Source organism: Eptatretus burgeri, chromosome 2 (genome assembly GCF_056783735.1).
Source record: "Eptatretus burgeri isolate ZD-2024b chromosome 2, Ebu_testis_v1, whole genome shotgun sequence".
NCBI classification, from domain to species: Eukaryota; Metazoa; Chordata; class Myxini; order Myxiniformes; family Myxinidae; genus Eptatretus; species Eptatretus burgeri.
Window position 1 is genome coordinate 5,212,397 of NC_140962.1, and position 24,863 is coordinate 5,237,259.

Sequence of the window (24,863 nt, forward strand, 5' to 3'; positions counted from 1 at the left end):
TGACCACCGGCTTGTTGTAGCAACTCTAAAGCTGCACCTTAAATCCTGGAGAATGGTACCATCCCGGCCTAGGCTGGATGTTGGCAAGCGCAGGGATGAGAGAGTAGCTGAGGAGTTTGCGAACAGGCTGAGTGGACATTTGGGGTGTCTGGGTGCTTTGGGGGGTCCTGAAGAGTTGTGGAGTGCCTTCAAGACCACCGTCCTTGATATTGCCGGTGGATGTCTTGGAACTCACCGCAGGGCAAAAAAGAATTTTGTCTCTCAAGGGACACTGGATACCATTAACCAGAGTCGCAGGACCAGGCTGAATGGCAGAGCTGAGCTGTTCAGGGAGCTGAGGCGTAAAACTGTACGTGCACTAAGGGTGGACAAGGAGGCCTATGTGCAAGGAATCTGTGAGGAGGTAGCGCATCACCTGTGAACATGTGATTCTCGTCCCGCTTACAGGGGAATTCGCGCATTGCGTTCATCCAAGCCCATCCCTTGGAGCACTGCAGTTAGAGCAGGGAGTGGTAGGCTCTTCATAGAGGAGTCTGAAGTGAAGGCCCGCTGGGCCGGTTACTTTGAGCGGTCGTACCAGGCTGATCCCCTAGCTGTCGAGTTGGACGTCAAGGGTGTTGCAATCCCTGTTGCTGACCCTCCAATCAACTGTGGTCCACCTTCGCTTGTGGAAACACGGGCTGCGGTGAACCGGTTGAAACAGGGTAAAGCTCCAGGGATCTGTGGCATCCATGCTGAACTTCTCATGGCTGGTGGAAATGCTGCACTCGTGTCATTGCATGCAGTTTTGTGCTCTGCCTGGAACACAGGCATCATCCCAAGTGATTGGAAGAGGGGCCTTGTTGTCCCTCTCTGGATCGCCTAGACTGCAACTACCGAGGGGTGACGCTGCTCTCAGTGCCGGGCAAGGTCTTTGCTCGGATAATTCTTGATCGGGTTCGCCACCATCTGCTTGAGCACCAGCGTCCAGAGCAGTCTGGCTTTACACCAAAGAGGTCAACGATTGACCATATCCTTGCTCTTCGTGTCCTCACCGAACGCAGACGAGAGTTTCGGCAGGGGCTGCTTGCAGCCTATGTTGATCTCTGTAAAGCATTCAATTCAGTGAATCGGGATGCCCTCTGGAGGATTCTTGGTCTTCGTGGGGTAGCACCAAAACTGATCGATCTGATGTCTGAACTCTACTCTGGTACTGAGAGTGCTGTGAAGTGTGGTGGTACCATCTCTGACTTATTTCCAGTTGTTACTGGAGCTCGTCAGGGGTGTGTACTGGCACCCACACTTTTCAGCACTTGTATGGACTGGATTTTAGGGAGGATGTCGGAAAGATCAAGTTGCGGTGCATCGTTTGGGAATGTCAAGATCTCGGACCTTGATTTCGCAGATGATGCAGTCATCTTTGCAGAGACCTTAGATATCCTTTTGGGGGCCCTCGAGGTGCTGAATGAGGAGTCGGAGCCGCTGGGATTACGGGTTTCTTGGGTCAAAACTAAGATCCAGGCTTTCAATGACATCTTGGGTGCTGCTGTCCTGTCTGTGTCTGTTTGTGGTGAGGATGTTGAGGTCGTGGAGAGATTCACTTACCTTGGCAGTGATATTCATGTCTCTGCTAGCTGTGAGTCAGAGGTCAATAGATGTCTGGGTCTGGCCTGGGGAGTCATGGATTCACTGGATCATGGGGTGTGGTGCTGCCGGTACCTGTAAGGGAGGACGAAAGTCCGAGTCTTCAGGTCCTTGGTGCTTCCAGTCTTGCTCTATGGATGCGAGACTTGGACTCTGACCAAGGATCTGAGACGGAGACTTAATTCCTTTGGTACCAGGTCTCTTTGGAGAATCCTTGGCTATTGCTGGTCGGATTTTGTGTCCAACGAGCGGTTGCTGAGAGACTTGGATGATATTTGTTGCCTGCATGGTCCGTGAGCGTCAGTTGCGGCTGTATGGACATGTGGCTCGTTTTCCTGACGTTGATTCTGCTCACCAGATTCTCTCAGCGAGGGAGTCTCGTGAGTGGAGGAGGCCAATGGGCCAACCACGTGCCTCGTGGTTGCAGCAGGTTGACCATCATCTCAAGGAGATGGGGATGGGCCTGGCATCTGCCTGAGGGAAGGCCAGACGGAGGCCCCTGGAGTACCGGCAGAAAGTGGATGCAGCGACGCGCTGTTCTGGCACATGCTCCCATACCTGACCTGACCTATCTGCCTATAATTCCAGCAATGTGTGTGTGTGTGTGTGTGTGTGTGTGTGTGTGTGTGTGTGTGTGTGTGTGTGTGTGTGTGTGTGTGTGTGTGTGTGTGTGTGTGTGTGTGTGTGTGTGTCTGCGTCTGCGACCGCTGTTTCTCGACAACCACTGGTCCGATCTCATTGAAACTTGCCAGGTATATTGGCTGGGGCCCTGTGGATGTGCCTTTTCAAGGTTTGATATTAATGACAAGTGGTTTCCAAGTTATGGCCATTTATTTACCAAACCAATGACAGGACACGGTGCTATGACATCACGATTGACGTCACAATTCTTCTTTTTTTTTTTCACGTACGGCCACGCACTCGTGATATAAACTATGGCAAAACCATTATTGATTTTACCCATATTAAATTCTATTATTTGTTATGTGCTAATCGTGTTTCCACAAAACTCATTCTCGGCACCAAGTGGATAATATTCTTCCTTACGAGACCGATTTAATTGTTCCAGGTCTTCTAGGTTAATTTTAAATGACCAATTATACCCCAAGTCAATCATATTATATCCCCATTGTTCTATTCTCATACAAACGATACGCCCTTTTTTTATAAAAAAAATAACTTTAATTGGAATTGTGAATTCTGTATGACCCGGAGATAAAATCAACACTTCTGTATCTTTGGAATACACAGCCGTTTTATTTAAGGATATATTGTGATAAATCACTTAATCTCACCAAGTCATTCGCGTCAGTCGGGCTTGGATAATTTATTAATTTATAAGCATCTTTAAACGAGGGATCGTCCCAGCAGAGCATCCCCCCAAAATGTACTGGATGGCACGGTCGGTCAATCGTGCAAGGTATTGCGAGACCGTTAGCTCTGTGTCTGCTTTTGTAAGTTTCTTGTTTTATTGTCGCACCTTACATTTCTTGCTGTCTCTACTTACACACAACAATAAACTACATTCACTGTGCCACGTATTTTTCCTCGCCTGCCTGCAATAAATCCTTTGTAGAAATGATCCCAGCTCGTTTTTGTCTTTTCTTTCATTCATCCAACATGTTCCATATCCAAGCTCAGCCTGGACTTTATTCCCAACGATCCGTTCCTTTGAGCCGGTACGTCCTTGGCAGTGTCGCTCGGCTGCATCTGATCCGGTAAAGTGATCGGTTCGGAAAAGGCGCACAGTGGGCGTGTCCCCTGGTAATTTGATCATGTGATTTTTTTTTAGGTATCCGGATAAATTGGACGGAGGACCAAGTCAAGTGGTTGAGTTATTGGCGTTCACAGTCGGTTAGTGACCCACCACGTCACACAGTTATCCATGTTCGACAGCCTACGATTCCAGGGAGCCTGGTGGGAACCCGAGATAGCTTCCCTCTGTAGTGGTCTTCTCACCCAGACCCCCGGCCCGCAACAATAGATATATCTTTTATCCCAACGAAAATAAATAAATAAATAAAGCACGCTGACTATGACATGATGATGTCATGTGCATAAAACACACGGAGCTGAACATCTTCCCCCTCTTGTCATCTGGAGTCCCACATGCAAAATAACGATTGCTCACTTGCTGGCAGTTCTCAATGTGATTCTGTTGCTGCCTCTGTTGCTCCTCCTCATGCTGATGTCGCTGCTGCTGAAGCTGATGTTCCACATCTGACAGCTTGCTCACAACGTTTGTTTGATTCACTGAAAATCCTTCAGAGCTGTTGATTCTCTGAAACACTTGCTCGACCTGTGCGGCAGAAACAAGACAGTGTCATTGACAATAAAGTTTTTGTTTTCTGTTGGAAATAATCAAAAAGAAAGAAAGTGAGATGTTTGAAAATATATTAAAAACCACACAGCTCACCATTGAGCACTGCTTCTATCCCATCCCTCAATCAATAAACATCAGTAATTAATGGGGGTATCTCTCTCTCAAGCACAAACTGGGATCAGTACTGGGAAAAAGGTGCAAAGTTGACAAGGAATTTCACAAAGTCTAATCAACACCAGTTCTGGACACCAATGTTTCCTCGTTGGAATACCTTTTGGAAAAAGGAAAATCAAACACTGCTGTCAGAGTTTAACAAACATGCATAGCAGGACAATGGTGTCGACACCTTGTATGCACAATATATATATATATATATATATATATATATATATATATATATATATATATATATATATATATATATATATACATATACATATATATACATATACATATACATATATATATACATATACATATACATATACATATATACATATACATATATATATACATATATATATTGTTGTGGTTGACCAAATTCGCAAACCACCATTCAGGTCCCTTAGGTGAGATATCTCGGTAAGTATATGTGTAGTTAGGCCCAAACCCGTTGTCTAGAGGGAATAAATGTCATTCATGCAGGCTGCGACTCTTCAGGATAGCCGTTTTTCTTTTACTATCTTTATTTTGGACCAGCCGCCATTATTACCACCACCAACCACGTCTCAACAGCCATCACACAACAACCACCAACCACAACGCGGCCATCACAACAACAACCACCAACCACAACGCCGCTTCACCACAACAGCCACGACCTTTACCGTCACAACTCGCCACCATCGCATCACCGTCATCTCGCGACACTCGTGGGCACCGATGCTGGACTCGTGCAGGGCGCGCACCGAGCAGCGTGTTCAAAAACATCACGGACTTTCCGCAGAAAAACGGATCAAAAACGACTCACGCCCACTTTTGTTCCGTCCAATCGGTGAGCGAGGGGCGATTTGGCCCCGCCTCCAGGGCGTTGGAGGGCGGTCGCTATATGCAAATTCATGGATCAAAAAGCATTCACGCCCACTTTTCCTCGGGCCAATGGGGAGCCAGGTGAAGGGTCGGAGGCAGAGGGTCAAAGATGAAAGAGCGAAGCCACGGGGCTTATAAAAACGACTGCGTTCGTCAGTTGAGTTGGGCAGTTCGCAGTTGGCAGTTCGCAGTTAGCAGTTGGGAGTTCGCGGAGCCAGTGAAGAGTTGGGACGAGTCAAGAGAGGAGACGGAGAGGGCGATCGGACGAAGCTGTGGAGAGGTGGCGGCGGCGAAGGCGGTTGAGGGGGTGCTCGCGTCGGATTCGGGGAACTGCGGAGGGAGAGGCCGGCGGCGCGACCGAGGTCGTGGTGGAGACGCTTGTCGCGGGACCCGAGATTTTGTGAAATCCTCCCTCCCCCGAGCATCAGCAACCCCCTCCTGTTTCCCCCCGCGCTGAGATAGTGCGACAAAGGGGGCCCCCTTCCCACCCCCTACCAGACACTGTCCGCGAGGCCCGTGGAGTTGAGGCACCACCGCCGCTCCGCGTCTCATCATCAGACGGGTAGGCCCGACACGGTCTCGGCCCCAGGCCCGCCTACCCCCCTCATCCTGGAGGGTGGTTCTCTTTTCTTTTGCTTTGGGAATATGTGTTGTCGGCGCCGTCTGTGAAGTAAAATTGTATAAGTGTTGCCGTGTGCCCGGTAGTCGGATAGATCTGCATTGTTGCATTTGCTTTTTGTGTAATATTGCATTGTCTTCTTCTTTTACATGTGCTTTTGGTGGAATTGTATATGTGTGCTTTCCATTCATCGCGAAATAAATGTGCTTATTGTTGAACTGTTTTCCCGCTTCGCTTCGTCATTTCTTTCATTGAATCCCCATCTTGCTTCACGTAAAGGGTTGGTCGTGGGCTAAAACGCCCGATAATTAATCGAACCGTTGAGGCCGACGAATAACACCGCTCGGTTATCCCGATAGTACGGAACGGGTCGCTTAAGTGGCCCGTGTCCGAAGTCGACCTGCGGCGAGGTGCGATCGCCCGGTCTACCCTCCGTGTGGGTACTTAGGTAGGTCGAATTTGGCGAGCAACCCTATCCCACGCGGGGGCCGATTGGCACGATCGTGGTGAGACCGAAAGGTCCACCCGTGACTGGTTCCCGGCGTTAGTCCGAGAGGGTCACGACTGGATTGTCCGTCCGGTGGGCGACGTGCCGCGATTCGAGTTACGTGGCCGTCCGCACGCCGGCGGGCGCGAATCCGCAACAATATATACATATACATATACATATACATATACATATACATGCCTGGTGTTGGCTTAATGGTGAGGGAGGAGGGCTTTGAATCCTAGGATCCTGAGTTCAAATCCTGCTCAGCTGTTGAATTAATACCAGGTGGGGTTGACTCTGCCTATCATCCTTCCGAGGTCGGCAAAATGAGTGCCAGCATGCTGGTATACTGTGTCGGAGTGGCGACCCGTCCAGGATTGTACCCAATAGCCAAGGAGACTGCTTCGGCAGCACCAACGCTCTGCACAGAGTGTGGTCCCAATGGATGGATATATATATATATATATATATATATTTGTACATGATATACAGTGCCGATAAAAAGTCTGCACCCCTTTCAAAATTTTCACCTTTTGTTGCCCTGCAGCCTTGAATGAAATTGGTTTCAATCAGACACAAACACCCACACATCAGCAGTAGAAAATCATGAAGAATCTGAAACTTGTGAAAAAGAACAAAAATACACTGGGAAAAGATAGAAAATATTTAAAAAGTTGTTTAAATGTAGTTCATGTCATGGAGGTTTTACAGACAAAATAAATGGAGCACACTGACGTGCAGCTAGTTCAGCACTTCATTTAGTGCAATAATTTCAAGCACCACTTCTCCAAAGAAGTGAACTTTATTTGTAAATGTCTCATGAGCAGCATAACCTGCAAGGTGTCAAAAGTTAAAACCTATCATAACATGTGGAGGTGAACATGATCTTCACCCCCTTGTCATCTGTAGTCCCACATGTTTTATAATGATTGCTCACTTGCTGGCAGTTCTCAATGTGATTCTGTTGCTGCCTCTGTCGCTCCTCCTCATGCTCTTGTCGCTGTTCCTGAAGCTGATGTTCCACTTCTGACAGCTTGCTCACAACATTTCTTAGATTCTCGCAAAGTCCATAATTTTTCAATGTAATCACATTGCTTTGTTAATCATTTACTTTCATTTGTTGTGCCACCTGCTCGACCTGTGTGGCAGAAACAAGACAATGTCATTGACAATAACGTTTCTGTTTTCTGTTGCAAATAATAAAAAAAGAAAGAAAGTGACATGTTTGAAAATATATTAAAAACCACACAGCTCACCATTGAGCACTGCTTCTATCCCATCCCTCAATCAATAAACATCAGTAATTAATGGGGGTATCTCTCTCAAGCACAAACTGTGATAAATACTGGTAAAAGGTGCAAAGTTGACAAGGAATTTCACAAAGTCTAATCAACACCAGTTCTGGACACCAATGTATCCGCGTTGGAATGCCTTTTGGAAAAAGGAAAAACTAACATTGCTGGCAGAGTTTAACAAACATGCACAGCAGTCAGCACACCAGGACAATGGTGTCTACACCTTTAGAATCCATGAATTTGGTTACACTACGAGTGAGCGCAATGTTTGATCGGATGTTGGATTGGGGGAGCGGTGCAGCCCCCCCCCTCATACCGACCGTATCTCTGCCAAAGAATCCATGTATGTTCTGAAACTACAATAAAAGCATTGGGGAAGCTCATATACACCTGTACTGGCAGGGCACACCATACTGACGGGTTTGTAAACGTCTCACCTCAGATGAGTGTATATTGATAGAAATGGGAATTCAATTTGCAGATATCGCAGTGGGTGGAGATGGTAACCTCAACAACCTCATTACATTCCACCAGTGAGGATTTCCAATCCATGCTTATACCTCCAAAGTATTGCGTGGGAGTGAGGGTGATTTGACAAAAGTTTGGCTGGAAAATGGGTTTAGGCATGTTTTTGGTCACCGAAGTTCTCTCCATGCCAACCGATGACCAACAGGCACCTATCCCTCTCCACATCGCTTCTTCAGTCCACAAGCGGCTCCTTTCTATATCCTTCCCGTAGCATTGCTTTCAGAAATTTCCATTCGGTATATCTCACAGCAATTCATTCTGGCTTCCTATCTGATGATCCAGGGATCAGGAGTTTCAGTTTCACTTTGGGATATTAGTTTCGGTAGGTCATTGCAACTTGTGACGTGACGTGAATGGTGCATGAAAAAGTTTGTCAAAAACGATTTTTGAAGCAATTACGATTTACAATTTTGAAATGGGTCTCAAATGGCTTCGCGTCTGAAAAGGTCAAAAAGGGGTCGAAAGGTTTGACGGGTTGAAGGGATCTCAGCAGCACAAAGGGCCGAAGGTACTAAAGTGTTTTAAGGGTCATCAAGGGATCCAAAGTGTTTAAAGTGTCAAAAAGGGCCCGGCGGGTCTAAAGGGGTCGAAAGGCGAAAGAACAAAAGGGATCTAAAGTATCCAAAGGGTTGTAAAGTGCCAAGTGGTGTTAAAAAAAAAATAAAAATAAAAACTCTACAAGTCTGGAAAACGTCAAATAAGGTGTTTATGTCGCAAAAGGGTCAAAATGGGTGTGAAGGGGTTGAAAGGGTGTAAAGGAGTGATATTTGCCCAAATGATCTCCTCATGACTGTTTGAACCCCTATTCAGGTGCATCATGGTTAATAATCTTTTCGTATAAAGTTTCGTTGTGATTAACCTTGGGAGCTCAAAGCAGAGAGGTCACAAACAAACAAACAGCAAAACAACTTACCTTATTGTGAGGTGGTTGTGGGAGGTTTACACATCGGCACATGGTGGCTTGGAGATGGCGGCATGTGCATTGTACGGCAAGCATTGTATACTGTACCGTATATGGATCTACCCTAGCTTATGATGGTACAACTGCCTCATGTATGCCGTAACGACGCCAAATTTCATTTTTCTCACCCTTCTGCTTTGTCATTGAATGCCTGGATGATCTGGTTGTAATTCCATGTATTTGTTTAATTTGTACAACTTGTAATTGTCAAACTCCAGCTTGTCGGAACTTATAATGGCCTTCGTTAAAATGCACCGATTTTCCCGATCACACACGATAATCACAACCCAATTGAATGAGATATTCAAAATCTGCTTTGTTGTCACACAATCGGAAGTCGGAACACACTCTCCAATCTATGCACCATCGCTCAAAGCAACTAGAGAGGAATATTAATGGGGAGGAGGAGGTAGTGAGGAGAGGAGGTAGAGAGGAAGGAGAGAGACCGAGGAGGTGTGGGGGAGCGAGAAAGAAAAGGGGAGCAAGGAGGGGTGAGGAGAGGGCAAGGCAAGGCAGCATGAGGGGCGAGCAAGGTAAGGCAGTTTGAGGGGAGGGTCCGTCGGATATAACCACCATCCAGACAGATCTGGAGATAAGCACTGCCCGGATACGTCCGGAGATGACCATCTGGGCACAACCAACGTCCAGATACGTTTGGAGACAGAGACACACATACACAGACAGACAGACAGACAGACAGACAGACAGACAGACAGAGAGAGAGAGAGAGAGAGAGAGAGAGAGAGAGAGAGAGAGAGAGAGAGAGAGAGAGAGAGAGAGAGAGTAGTAGAGTGGGAGGAAGGTGAGGGTTCTGGCAGATGTGATGTCTAGTTTAACAGCACATACTCGTACATTGATGGATCACCGTGTGTGAAACAATGGGATGACAATTTATCGCTGGATCGGGATTTAAAACCAGGCGAGACAGCTTCAAGCGAGTGTGCGCACCACTTGGCTATGCTGCCATGATGTGGGGCAAAACGTTTCATTTTTAGATCCTCGTGGAGGATCTCTAAGTCTTACTCACGTTGTTGTTCTTCATCTTCTTCTTGTGCACTTTTTTAGATCCTCGTGGAGGATCTCTAAGTTTTATTCACGTTGTTGTTCTTGTTGACTTTTTGTTTCACAGCCTACAGTTTTCATCGAAACTTCCTGAAACTTGGCGTATATATGTAGAAATACCCTGCGCAGACAGTAACGATCTCCGATTTTGAAAATTCCTCCGAGAAAAAAAAAAAAGTTATGACGTCAAAATATCTCCGCTAATAGAAATCGCGTATACGATTATCTCCGAAACTCGCCAAGCTGTTTGAATTTTGTTTGCGGGAATCAAGGCGGGCATTAGCACAGATCATTTATTGCAAACCTGATACATCACAATGACGTCATATTCGTTTTTATGACGTCATCACGAAGAGGATGAAGATCTTAGCTCATTTGAGCTTGTTTATTATTATTTGTATTCAACAATCTTGAAGTGACCAGGCGAGTGCCCTCTTTACATTGTTCAAGTCGATCGATATACAGTATTAAGAAACAGTACAAATATTGAAGAGCGCTCTCCAAGTGGATTAAGCCCTCAAGGAAGCACTCCAACGAAATGGTTGATAAGGAACAGCTGGCTTGGCAAGCGATTGACGATCACCGATCCGCCGTCCTATTTTAAACACCTCCCGGAGACACTGAAATGTCAAATATGTCCAAATATTTGACATTTGGACTAACAGCTTGTCCAAATCCATCCACAGCTTTTTGAAACATTGTGCTATAATATAATTTTCGTCCCAATCTCTCAATAGTGAAGAATCACTTAAAAAAATTCTAGGATCCAGATTCTGATCAGGATCTTCACCAAAATGTCATGAATTCCTCCTGGCACGTACCCAACCTTTCCACCAAATTTTGGCCGAATCCGTCCCAACTTTTTGAGATATCCTGCTCACAGTCAAACAAATGGACAAACAGACAAGACAGACAGAAAGACAAGAGTGAAAGCGTAACCTCCATCCACCTTCCATGGCAGAGGTAACGAGCTTCTCCGAGTTCTGTATGAATTATTTGTTCAGTGATTGCAGGTATTTCGAGAACAGTTTTGTCATGTTTATTCAGTTATGTCAAGTTGAGCTGGAATTGGTATCAAAACTGAAGTTAACGTGATTGAACACCTAAAGCCAGATACCTGTTCATTGTATTCCTCCTCTTGTTGCTGCTCCTCAGGACTGTTTTGTGGTTCCTGTACCACCTGTGCCACCTGTACCGCATTTTCAGGCAATGTCGAGACACATCCCTCTTCCTCATTTTTTTGCTGATTTCTATCGGGAAGATTAAAAAAAACATCAACAGGTGTTTAGAAATTTGCAAAGAATGTTGTTGCGGTGTCCTTTTCTCAAGAGTGTTGCTTTCCCTTGACATGGTGTTGGGGAGACATGATTTTGTGTATTTTACCTTACGCTTTCTAAAAAGCTTTTTGAACCAGTTTTTTTTTCTTCCTTGCGCAGGATTTCGCCATTTCTGATCAAGTCAATCCTGTTGAAATAGAGAGAGAAAGTTGGGATAAGGGAAATAGATGAGGGACAAAGGAGGGAAATTGTCACCTTCACATGGTTTCATCAATGGTATTCACTTTGAATAAGTGGTGAAGATTTTAACGGCTGTTTTGACAGATGCCATATCTTCATTGACACACACGTGTGTTCATTATTAAAGAGAAACCAAATGGAATTTTTTTCTTCTTCTGAAAACCATTGAAAATCATTAATCATGGCCTGATTTGAAGGGGGAAAAAAAAGAGAATTTTTTTTTTGGCCAATTACAAAGTGCAGAAAATATCCCAAGAGTGTCGATTGTCGATTTTCGCAGTGACGTCAAATATTGAACCCGCCTTGATCCAAACGGTGGCTTACAGAGAGAAACAGTGCATTTGGAGCTTGGTTTCTGATACTGATTCCACCGTCATGAGCGACTCCGAAGGTTCTCAGTATGTTGAAACTGATCAGTGGGATTTTGAAGAAACTATTGGAGACAAAATTAGCGATGGAAACGCTTTCGGGGGAACCATATCATTTTGAGACTGATGCGAATGATTCAGACGAAGAACAGAGACCCCCCCTCCCCCTCGGTAGAGATGCTCCAGCAGAAACACGGCACAGAAAGGGCAGCACAGACATGGCATGACACCACCCAGGCATACTCGGACACCGCCTACAAAATGGGAGACGAATGCTTTGTCCCACCGTCGCGGGCTGACCAGGTGTCCTGTATGTTGCAGGATCGGCCTGTTTCATAATTTCCCGGGACACCATTTGTGTCTGTAGTCATTTTGTGCGTCAATGGAAGGGAGAGGAGGTTTGGGAGGAGGGAAGCGTGAGGAAGGGGAAGAGAGGGCAGATATGTCGTGCTGTGTCCCAGTGGAGGGGTTGGGGGTTTGGGAGGAGGTAAGCATGAAGGGAGGGGAAGGGAAAGCAGATTTTTCGTGCTCTTAACGTGCTGTGTTTTGTCGTGTCCCACCATCGAGGTGAGTGGTGGCGAGATGAGAACAGTTGCCGGTAGGCCAACACAGGTGTTTGATTCACCACTCAAATCGCCCGTGTACATGTAGCGGAAGCTCGGTAGAGATGCTATTACAGTTTCAAGCGACGGCTGTTTCTTCCTTGTAATAGTGGTGCTGGCATCCTCTCTCAATCGTGGCAGATAACCACAAGAGCTAGCCATCTCTGCTGTTCAATAACAGTTCTCTGTAAAACGTTCTGAGAACAAAAGCGAACATTTTGTAGGCCCTATCCTGAAAAGGCCTACATGTCCCGGTGATGTAACCAAGTTTGAATGTAAAAAGTATATCCATGTTTTTGCCTCATGCACATTCATGTTTCGCCCATGTGTCACTTCATCACCGCTACGGGTGGGCAAGAGCAGCGTTGCCCTGTCTGGTGGGACATGTGCATGTATCAAAAGTCACGGCTTTTACCGATGCATTTGTAGTGTTTTTAAATCAAGATAAAGTGATTTAAACGTCTGCAAGTGTTGACTAAACTGCCTGGAACATTCTTATTCAAGAATCGGGACACGTAGGCCATTCCAGGATAGTGAAAATGCGACTTCACAATCGTCACACTGCCAGGAGGAAGCAGAGCCACCATGTCGAGCTCGCTTCATATGCGGTCTGTTGCGGCTCTGGTGGTTTGGCGAGAGCTGCATGTCGAGCTCGCTTCACACGTAGTATGTCTCTGGTTCGTCCAACTCTTCCAGATCTTCCCTCTTGCTTGAGGCCAAAGCAGAAGTAGCTGAGGCTTCTGTCAGAGCTGCCACGGGATGCAAATCGGACGAAGCCTGATTGCTACTCGAACAGCAAACAGAATAATCTCAAACTGCATCAGATGCATCGCGAGTTGCAACAGATGCAGTAGCAGAGTGATCTCAAACAGCAACAATTGAAAGCTCACAGACATATTTCGACCAGTTGAAATGGGAGGAGGAGGCTGCTGTGGCCCATTTGGAAGCAATGTCTGATGCTCTGTTTTGAGGTGCATTTGACATTTCGGCAGCTGCATTACCTACACCTGCAGAGAAGGTGGGAGTACTCTGTCCAGGGACGCCACATCTTTGCTGCCATCCATTCTATCTGAAGATATTCCACTGGATACCTGGGTATGTGCTGACCCAGTGCCATTTCAAACAGACCCCCATTCACCAGCCATAAACGCTGCAGTACCAGCATCTGCAGCCATAAAATGGAGAACTCAACAATAAACGTGTCCAACAATCAAGTTCTGTCGGCTCAGTATAAAACAATGCCAGTTCAAGGTCTACCGTACGCAACTCACCAAACATCAACACATGATGATGTACACGTAGAGCATATGACGATGTACAGTTACAGTGTGTGATGATGTACAGTTACAGTGTATGATGATGTACAGTTACAGCGTGTGACGATGCACAGTCACAGTGTGTGACGATGTACAGTTACAGCGTATGACGATGTACAGTTACAGCGTATGACGATGTACAGTTACAGTGAATGATGATGTACACGTAGAGCATATGACGATGTGTGGAGCTGTTGAACAGCTCCCAAGATGAAAGCAGCCATTTTAATAGGATTACCTTTTCTTAAAATTGAATGTAGCATTTAATTGAGGAAGCCAAAGCATTTAAGATGCTCTCAGTAAGCTACCATTTTTGACTGTTGGTAATCAAAGCAAGTCGGCTCTCTCTCGGTCTCTCTCTGTCTCTCTCTGTCTCTCTCTGTCTCTCTCTGTCTCTCTCTGTCTCTCTCTGTCTCTCTCTGTCTCTCTCTGTCTCTCTCTGTCTCTCTCTGTCTCTCTCTGTCTCTCTCTGTCTCTCTCTGTCTCTCTGTCTCTCTGTCTCTCTGTCTCTGTCTCTCTGTCTCTCTGTCTCTTTGTCGTGCAGCTGAACATCTGGCTTTCTTGTTGGCCCTTGTAACAACATTCTTTGAGCCTTGGGCTCAGAGAAGTCCAATTATAAATCAGCACTGTTTTGGTATAGTTCAAAGGGGAACATCTTGTAGCAGAATGAGACGATAATATATATTGTGATAAAGATCTGCCTGATCAATAACAGATCTTCTTGCTTGTGAAAAGATAAAGGCTTTGTCAGGCCAGGAGAGAATATTTGCTGGGGTGTTGTTACTTTCAAAGAAACCAGATGAGCAGGAAAAATATATATAAAGTAAACCAAACTGTTTGCGGGCCAGAGTTTTGACTGGGCTGGTATACTGTAGGTATTCTGTGCCTTTCTACTCTCGTGTATACACTTTTGATGCGCATTAAACCTCTTCTCTACGACGATTGGTGTAGTCATTGCTTGATTGCAGACCCTGATCTCGACATGTACAGTCACAGCGTGTGACGATGTACAGTCACAGTGTGTGACGATGCACAGTTACAGCATGTAACGATGTACAGTTACAGTGAATGATGATGTACACGTAGAGCATATGACGATGTACAGTCACAGCGTGTGACGATGTACAGTCACAGCGTGTGACGATGTACAGTCACAGCGTGTGACGATGTACAGTCACAGCGTGTGACGATGTACAGTCACAGCGTGTGACGATGTACAGTCACAGCGTGTGACGATGTACAGTCACAGCGTGTGACGATGTACAGTCACAGCGTGTGACGATGTACAGTCACAGCGTGTGACGATGTACAGTCACAGCGTGTGACGATGTACAGTCACAGCGTGTGACGATGTACAGTCACAGCGTGTGACGATGTACAGTCACAGCGTGTGACGATGTACAGTCACAGCGTGTGACGATGTACAGTCACAGCGTGTGACGATGTACAGTCACAGCGTGTGACGATGTACAGTCACAGCGTGTGACGATGTACAGTCACAGCGTGTGACGATGTAGTTACAACATATGATGATGTACAGTTACTGCATATGATGATGTAGTTACAGCGTATGATGATGAAGTTACAGCGTATGACGATGTACGGTTACAGCGTATGATGATGTACGGTTGCAGCGTATGATGATGTACGGTTACAGCGTATGATGATGTACGGTTACTGCATATGATGATGTAGTTACAACATATGATGATGTACAGTTACAGCATATGACGATGAAGTTACAGCATATGACGATGTAGTTACAGCGTATGATGATGTACGGTTGCAGCGTATGATGATGTACGGTTACAGCGTATGATGATGTACAGTTACAGCGTATGATGATGTACAGTTACAGCGTATGATGATGTACAGTTACAGCATATGATGATGTACAGTTACTCCATATGATGATGTACAGTTACAGCATATGATGATGTACAGTTACAGCATATGATGATGGAGTTACAGCATATGATGATGTACAGTTACAGCGTATGATGATGTACAGTTACAGCGTATGATGATGTACAGTTACAGCGTATGATGATGTACAGTTACAGCGTATGATGATGTACAGTTACAGCATATGATGATGTACAGTTACAGCATATGATGATGTACAGTTACTCCATATGATGATGTACAGTTACTGCATATGATGATGTACAGTTACAGCATATGATGATGGAGTTACAGCATATGATGATGTACAGTTACAGCGTATGATGATGAAGTTACAGCATATGATGATGTACAGTTACAGCGTATGATGATGAAGTTACAGCATATGACGATGTACGGTTACAGCGTATGATGATGTACGGTTGCAGCGTATGATGATGTACGGTTGCAGCGTATGATGATGTACGGTTGCAGCGTATGATGATGTACGGTTGCAGCGTATGATGATGTACGGTTGCAGCGTATGATGATGTACGGTTGCAGCTTATGATGATGTACGGTTGCAGCGTATGATGATGTACGGTTGCAGCGTATGATGATGTACGGTTGCAGCGTATGATGATGTACGGTTGCAGCGTATGATGATGTACGGTTACAGCGTATGATGATGTAGTTACAACATATGATGATGTACAGTTACAGCATATGATGATGAAGTTACAGCATATGACGATGTAGTTACAGCGTATGATGATGTACGGTTGCAGCGTATGATGATGTACGGTTACAGCGTATGATGATGTACAGTTACAGCGTATGATGATGTACAGTTACAGCGTATGATGTACAGTTACAGCGTATGATGATGTACAGTTACAGCATATGATGATGTACAGTTACAGCATATGATGATGTACAGTTACTCCATATGATGATGTACAGTTACAGCATATGATGATGTACAGTTACAGCATATGATGATGGAGTTACAGCATATGATGATGTACAGTTACAGCGTATGATGATGTACAGTTACAGCGTATGATGATGTACAGTTACAGCGTATGATGATGTACAGTTACAGCATATGATGATGTACAGTTACAGCATATGATGATGTACAGTTACTCCATATGATGATGTACAGTTACTGCATATGATGATGTACAGTTACAGCATATGATGATGGAGTTACAGCATATGATGATGTACAGTTACAGCGTATGATGATGAAGTTACAGCATATGATGATGTACAGTTACAGCGTATGATGATGAAGTTACAGCATATGACGATGTACGGTTACAGTGTATGATGATGTACGGTTGCAGCGTATGATGATGTACGGTTGCAGCGTATGATGATGTACGGTTGCAGCGTATGATGATGTACGGTTGCAGCGTATGATGATGTACGGTTGCAGCGTATGATGATGTACGGTTGCAGCGTATGATGATGTACGGTTGCAGCGTATGATGATGTACGGTTGCAGCGTATGATGATGTACGGTTGCAGCGTATGATGATGTACGGTTACAGCGTATGATGATGTACGGTTACTGCATATGATGATGTAGTTACAACATATGATGATGTACAGTTACAGCATATGATGAAGTTACAGCATATGACGATGTAGTTACAGCGTATGATGATGTACGGTTGCAGCGTATGATGATGTACGGTTACAGCGTATGATGATGTACAGTTACAGCGTATGATGATGTACAGTTACAGCGTATGATGATGTACAGTTACAGCGTATGATGATGTACAGTTACAGCATATGATGATGTACAGTTACAGCATATGATGATGTACAGTTACTCCATATGATGTACAGTTACAGCATATGATGATGTACAGTTACAGCATATGATGATGTACAGTTACAGCGTATGATGATGTACAGTTACTCCGTATGATGATGTACAGTTACAGAATATCATGATGGAGTTACAGCATGTGATGATGTACAGTTACAGCATATGATGATGTACAGTTACAGCGTATGATGATGTACAGTTACAGCATATGATGATGTACAGTTACAGCGTATGATGATGTACAGTTACAGCGTATGATGATGTACAGTTACAGCATATGATGATGTACAGTTACTCCATATGATGATGTACAGTTACTGCATATGATGATGTACAGTTACAGCGTATGATGATGTACAGTTACAGCGTATGATGATGTACAGTTACAGCATATGATGATGTACAGTTACTCCATATGATGATGTACAGTTACTGCATATGATGATGTACAGTTACAGGATATCATGATGGAGTTACAGCATATGATGATGTACAGTTACAGCATATGATGATGTACAGTTACAGCGTATGATGATGTGCAGTTACAGCGTATGATGATGTACAGTTACAGCGTATGATGATGTACAGTTACAGCGTATGATGATGTACAGTTACAGCGTATGATGATGTACAGTTACAGCGTATGATGATGTACAGTTACAGCGTATGATGATGTACAGTTACAGCGTATGATGATGTACAGTTACAGCATATGATGATGTACAGTTACAGCGTATGATGATGTACAGTTACAGCGTATGATGATGTACAGTTACAGCGTATGATGATGTACAGTTACAGCGAGTGACGATGTACAGTTACAGCGAGTGACGATGTACAGTTACAGCGAGTGACGATGTACAGTTACAGCGAGTGACGATGTACAGTTACAGCGAGTGACGATGTACAGTTACAGCGAGTGACGATGTACAGTTACAGCGAGTGACGATGTACAGTTACAGCGAGTGACGATGTACAGTTACAGCGAGTGACGATGTACAGTTACAGCGAGTGACGATGTACAGTTACAGCGAGTGACGATGTACAGTTACAGCGAGTGACGATGTACAGTTACAGCGAGTGACGATGTACAGTTACAGCGAGTGACGATGTACAGTTACAGCGAGTGACGATGTACAGTTACAGCGAGTGACGATGTGCAGTTACAGCGAGTGACGATGTGCAGTTACAGCGAGTGACGATGTGCAGTTACAGCGAGTGACGATGTACAGTTACAGCGAGTGACGATGTACAGTTACAGCGAGTGACGATGTACAGTTACAGCGAGTGACGATGTACAGTTACAGCGAGTGACGATGTACACTTACAGCGAGTGACGATGTACAGTTACAGCATATGACGATATAGTTACAGCATATGACGATATAGTTACAGCATATGACGATATAGTTACAGCATATGATGATGTAGTTACAGCATATGATGATGTGCAGTTACAGCATATGATGATGTGCAGTTACAGCATATGATGATGTGCAGTTACAGCATATGATGATGTACAGTTACAGCATATGATGATGTACAGTTACAGCATATGATGATGTAGTTACAGCATATGATGATGTGCAGTTACACCATATGATGATGTACAGTTACAGCATATGATGATGTGCAGTTACAGCATATGATGATGTGCAGTTACAGCATATGATGATGTAGTTACAGCATATGATGATGTACAGTTACAGCATATGATGATGTACAGTTACAGCATATGATAATGTAGTTACAGCATATGATGATGTACAGTTACAGCATATGATGATGTACAGTTACAGCGAGCGACGATGTACAGTTACAGCGAGCGACGATGTACAGTTACAGCGAGCGACGATGTACAGTTACAGCGAGCGACGATGTACAGTTACAGCGAGCGACGATGTACAGTTACAGCGAGCGACGATGTACAGTTACAGCGAGCGACGATGTACAGTTACAGCGAGCGACGATGTACAGTTACAGCGAGCGACGATGTACAGTTACAGCGAGCGACGATGTACAGTTACAGCGAGCGACGATGTACAGTTACAGCGAGCGACGATGTACAGTTACAGCGAGCGACGATGTACAGTTACAGCGGCGACGATGTACAGTTACAGCGAGCGACGATGTACAGTTACAGCGAGCGACGATGTACAGTTACAGCGGCGACGATGTACAGTTACAGCGAGCGACGATGTACAGTTACAGCGAGCGACGATGTACAGTTACAGCGAGCGACGATGTACAGTTACAGCGAGCGACGATGTACAGTTACAGCGAGCGACGATGTACAGTTACAGCGAGCGACGATGTACAGTTACAGCGAGCGACGATGTACAGTTACAGCGAGCGACGATGTACAGTTACAGCGAGCGACGATGTACAGTTACAGCGAGTGACGATGTACAGTTACAGCGAGTGACGATGTACAGTTACAGCGAGTGACGATGTACAGTTACAGCGAGTGACGATGTACAGTTACAGCGAGTGACAATGTACAGTTACAGCGAGTGACGTTGTACAGTTACAGCGAGTGACGATGTACAGTTACAGCGAGTGACGTTGTACAGTTACAGCGAGTGACGATGTACAGTTACAGCGAGTGACGTTGTACAGTTACAGCGAGTGACGTTGTACAGTTACAGCGAGTGCGATGTACAGTTACAGCGAGTGACGTTGTACAGTTACAGCGAGTGACGATGAACAGAGAGACGAACACGATGAGAGACGTTTGGGGAGAAGCAATAAAACACCTCACGAACCGAGACAATCGAGTCACGTGACCAACACACCGGTTCACCTGAAGTGAACGAACTAAAAACATTTCAAACGACGTGTCGGCGACGTCATGGACGATTAAACAAGAATTTCCCGAACAATAGCGAGGGATAACGATGACGGAATAACAATGGAGTTGGGTGTTAACGGAAAAGACAAAAGGAAAACAATGAATGTACACGGAGGTCACGTGACGTCCGTCTGGTCCCTCCCAAATCATCATCGACCCATAACATGGATTCTCACCTCACGTCAAAATCCTCTGTCGAAGCGAAGATCCGAAATAAAAAGTATTACCCGAAGACTCCGCGTCATCAACAAGTCCAAGCGATCGAGGAGCTCGAGCTCGCGACAACACGTCTCACTTGGAACGACAACACGTGGGAGAAACAAAATCCATGAATCATCTTTTCATTTCCTCGAACAGTCTCTCGTCGGGTAAATCTACAACAAAAAATAGCCTTACCCCCAAAAAATTGATACAAAAGGTTTTTTTAACGGTTTTGGGTAGGGTTTGACCTCCAAAATAACATCCTAAAAATCTACTCAAATCCACCTACTGGAAAGGGCCTATTTTCAAGATGGCGTCCAAAATGGCCGCCGTTGGCTTAAATTGCCATAGAATGGGCACTAGTTGGCCTATATTTGCGATTTTTGTGTCAATTTCTATGTTTCGGAGGTCAACAAATCTATTGAAATCATTTTCAAAGTTGGAGATGTATCTTCAGTCAAACTTGGTAAAGACAGAGCAATTGACCCTGCTCTACTCTTTCAAAGATTTCTTGTTGTGTCAAAAACAGGAGACATTTCGTTGTAAGATGTCATGGGCTATGAGCTGAGCCCATTTCCCCCTGCCCTGTTTGAGGGTATAGGTATTTTCAGAAAGGCTGACAAACCTCAATTAGTTCAAGCTATCAGAGACCATTCTTCCAAAGTGTCAAATGATACCGTGTCTGACTCTGTTCCCCAAACTGAGCACTATGTTCTTGATGGTGGCTCCTTGCTGCATCGTTTGTCATGGACAGCCGGGGACAGTTTCAATGTGATAGCCAAGTCGTATGCTGACTTCACTATTCGTCACTATGGAAAAGCAACAGTCGTTTTTGATGGTTATGATGATGGACCATCTATTAAGGACAATACACACAAGCGCCATGGCCATATTGTTCATCCCGAAGTCAGCTTCACACCTGGAACAGAATTCTCTGGCAAAAAGGATGAGTTCCTGTCCAGGAGCTCCAACAAGCAACAGCTCATCAACCTCATCAGTGAGGAAACCTCATCAGCCCCTCTCTCTGTAAATGTATTCACAAATGTCTACCAAGCACAACAATTAATTCAAACCTTGGGAAAAAAAACAGCTTTCAAACCCTTGGGAAACAGCTGTTTCCCTTAGGAAAATTCAAACCTTGGGATTAATTAATAATTTGAACAATTAATTTAAACCTTGGGAAAAAAACAGCTTTCAAACCTTGGGAAACACTTGGGAAACAGCTGAAACGGATGAAGAACGATATCAAACCTTGAAAAGGCGCTTACTCAGGTCCCCAGCGTCGATTGTGAAGTCAGGCCAAATGAAGAAGAAGAAGAATTGTGACGTCAATCGTGCAAAAAAAAATAATAATAATAATAATAATAATAATAATAAATAAACATTAATTGTGACGTCATTCGTGACGTCATAGCACCGTGTCTTGTCATTGGTTGACAGATAAATGGCCGTAACGGGAACTGCTTATCCGATTAATATCAAACCTTGAAAAGGCACATCCGCGGGTCCCCAGCAATATTCCTGGCAAGTTTCAATCAGATCGGACTGTCAATCGTGCAAAAACAAACAAACAAAAAAAAAAACCTATTAATTGTGACATCATTCGTGACGTCATAGCACCGTGTCTTCTCATTGGTCGACAGATAAATGGCCGTAACTTGGGAACCGCTTGTCCGATTGGTATCAAACCTCGAAAAGGCACATCCGCGGGTCCCCAGCAATATTCCTGGCAAGTTTCAATCCGATCGGACCGGCGGTCGTCGACAAACGGCGGTCGCATACAGACACGCATATATACAGACACACATACAGACAGACACACATACAGACACACACACACATACAGACAGACAGACAGACAGACACACACACACACACACACAGATTGCTGGAATTGTAGATAGATGACCTTGCTGATAATGTCCTGTCCCAGCTAGCCATGTAGGCTGACGACTCCTCACTTTACTGTACATCGACTGATTCCCTCAACACGAGCCGTAATGAGGTTGGAGTTTCACGGGACAATGGTTTTGAGAATGCGTTGAAGTAGGTGCAAGACTATCTGGTAACCTTCAATGCAAAGAAAACTAAATCGTTGTCCGTGTCTCGTTCCAGAAACAGGTCTTTCCCTTCTGTGCACATGGGGTCTTCAACCTTCACAGAATCATCTGAGCTTCGGCTTCTTGGTGTGGACATCTCTAACCTCCTTTTATTTGGAATAAGTACATGTCTGATATTGCTAAGAGTGCTTCCAAGCGAGTTGGTTGTCTTTATCGAGCGCAGAGGTATTTACCTGCTGATGCTGTTTTGTACCTGTATAAGACAACTATACGTGCCCTCATGGAGTACTGTTGTCACATTTGGGCTGGAGCACCAGCCTGACACTTATCTTTACTTGCTCGGCTCCAGAAACGCATAGTTAACCTGGTTCGTGCGGAGATGGGTTCAACTCTTCAACTGATCTCTCACCGTAGGTCAGTTGCCGCTCTTAGTTTGTTCGACACATATTTTCACGGCAAATGTTCTGCTGGAATTTCTAACTTGGTTCCTCCTGTTCGAGTGTTTGGATGGAAGACTCGGTTTGCAATCTCTGCACACCCACGTACTGTGGCTGATCCAAAGTGCAGAACGAAAGGCTATGGAGATAGTTTTATCCCTCATGCTGTCTTACTTTGGAATTTACTACTTGTAATGTGCTTCCCGTTATCCTACGATCTAGATCCAGAGATGACCTTGTAGTCCTGGGGCTGATTCCAAAATTTTGAGTTTTGCTTCACCCTCCCTGCCAACATAGGTTTGATGGTTTTTTCATGTTATATCGTCTATAGACATCTGATTTCAAAACATTGCCCCTTTCAAAAAGTGTCCAAATGACCCATTACAAGCCATTTCATATGGTGATACGTTTTGGCAAAACCTGACATTTTTTGCAGTATTGAGTATTGTAGCATTCGTATAGGACAATATTGTTGACTTCAGGAAGCAATTTGTATTGTGCTGAGGCATTGTAACTTTACTAAACCTGCATGGACGTTTATCGAAACCCTGAAAAACATGTTTATTACTGAATAATACACATATTAACCCTATTTTACACGGGGGGGGGGGGCATATTTGTTTTCTGCCTATACCGTCGCAACGGTTAGAGGTATGACTTTGAAACTTGGTGACGTTTATCCTATGTCATTTCTAAAAACGTGTGCCAAATTTGGGAGCAATTTGTCTTGGGGGGGGGGTTCTTACTTTAAAACTTACCTACTAAAAACACGGAATTTCGCCAAAATTAATTATTCTTGACGTCAGAATTAGCTCATTGTTGAGGCAAAAATTAAAATGAATTCATTTTTATAAAATAAGCAAGTGGCAGTAGCAACTGGCCAAGTTTCAGGTTTCGAGCACGTTCCCATGTCATTTCAGACCCCGTGTAAAATAAGGTTAAAAGACCTCTAGACTAAGCAAAATCTTACTTACCTGACAAGAAAAACTGGATTCATATGAATTGTTCTATGTCCTATTCGTCATCTGTCTCATCGTCGGATTCCAGTGGATCAACGATAGTTTCTTTGGAATTCCCGCACTGGTCAAGGCTTGCATCTGCATGCTCTGGTGTAACTTAGTTGATTCTGTCTACAGGAGCACCTCCGGTCAGCACAACGCAAACACCGGCAGCTAACACATTCCATGACAGACGTCGGGGCAGGAGAAACATCTAACCATTTGATGGTGATCTCGTTCCCGGCTACAACCCAGCCATGACCATGTGGAGTGGGTACATGTGGGCAGTTCTCGAGACATCTTCTCCAAATGGCAGCCTGGTAATTGGCACGACGTATGTGGAACTCGGCTGCATTTTGACAGGGCGGAAGTCTGCATGGGTCTGTGGTATGCGCGCCAAACATCTCATGCCTCAGTTCGTTGACTCTACTGTGCTGCTTCTTCCCATACAGGGCGCAGATGGCCTCTTCTCCTCTGGCGAGTTCTGCTACTGACAGACTGAAGGACTGCCCAATGCTGTTCATAGTGGCTCTAAATTCATTTTCGATCTTTAGAAGTTTGAGTCCTGACAGCTTTCCACGCCCAGTGAAGGCACTGGTCGAGTCACAGCCACTGAAGGCATGGTAACCTGGGAGAGCAGAGCAGATATCGCGTCCCAGGGTATGTGCCATAGCTGTAAGATCAAGGTAGCGGGTCCGCTGTTGTGTGCCGGTGCGAAAGATGAGCTGCGAGCTAATACGATGGCAGACTGAAAGAGCAATGACTGCAACATCACTGTCTGGGGACTTGATGATCACAGCAGAAGCACCGTGATCAGCTGCATGGGCTGCATGAAGCAAAAGCCTGGTGTCTG

At 44.9% G+C, this 24,863-nt stretch overlaps 1 long non-coding RNA gene across 1 annotated transcript; it reads right to left on the reverse strand.

Annotated features, from left to right (window-relative positions):
- Positions 1-6,615: 6,615 nt before the first annotated feature.
- LOC147031302 (uncharacterized) lies at positions 6,616-20,866 on the reverse strand. The gene is made up of 4 exons (XR_015052769.1): positions 20,491-20,866; positions 11,314-11,394; positions 11,048-11,180; positions 6,616-7,222 (listed from the first exon to the last, which is right to left on the reverse strand). It is a non-coding gene; the product is annotated as an uncharacterized LOC147031302 (long non-coding RNA).
- Between the last annotated feature and the right edge of the window lie 3,997 nt (positions 20,867-24,863).